We start from the raw sequence: 602 nt of genomic DNA on the forward strand, positions 1-602 counted from the left end.
ACATTCTTTTTAAGTCCTTTGCCTTTCTTTGCACAGGAAATTCTTTTTGGTCCTTCATTACTTAGAGCTCTTAGTAAGAGAATAGAAAAAATTGTAGGATGGACTACTCCAGCATATTACATGTCCAAGAGGCCTAATCATTAAATAGATGCCTTCATGTGACATCCGTTTACTTTCAAATTTGAGTTAAATTACCAGGTTGCTTTATAACAGACATATCAAACAAAAATACGCCAAAACTCACTGGCGACTGATGGCTTAGCCCTTTCTATGATTGAAAATAGTTTTGTGATCCTTTTGTAGTTCATAAGTGTGATGATTAGTTGTTCATGTTTTTGTGTGACATGTGCCTCCCTCAAACCTTATTATGACATCGGTACATTACCCATCTGATGTGAAAAAAAAATAGTTTTGTGTTTTTGACAGAGCTCTGTGGGGTTCAAAAAATATATATATATCTTTAGTTAAATTAAGTAGACAAATCAATATAAAAAATGAAATGTATGGTATATAACAGGCCATAATTGGGGTTTTGGCTTCATTCGCACTCTTTTAGTGAAAAGAGCATATGTTAAGTTGAATCATACAAAATTGCTATCTTC

The 602-nt window shown here is 33.1% G+C and overlaps 1 non-coding gene across 1 annotated transcript; it reads left to right on the forward strand.

Moving 5' to 3' along the window:
- The first annotated feature begins 291 nt into the window (after positions 1-291).
- On the forward strand, positions 292-395 carry LOC141567381 (small nucleolar RNA U13). The gene has a single exon (XR_012489975.1). It is a non-coding gene; the product is annotated as a small nucleolar RNA U13 (small nucleolar RNA).
- The last annotated feature ends 207 nt before the right edge of the window (positions 396-602 follow it).

The sequence above is a fragment of the Rhinolophus sinicus genome, linkage group LG10, assembly GCF_036562045.2.
Source record: "Rhinolophus sinicus isolate RSC01 linkage group LG10, ASM3656204v1, whole genome shotgun sequence".
Classification (NCBI taxonomy): Eukaryota; Metazoa; Chordata; class Mammalia; order Chiroptera; family Rhinolophidae; genus Rhinolophus; species Rhinolophus sinicus.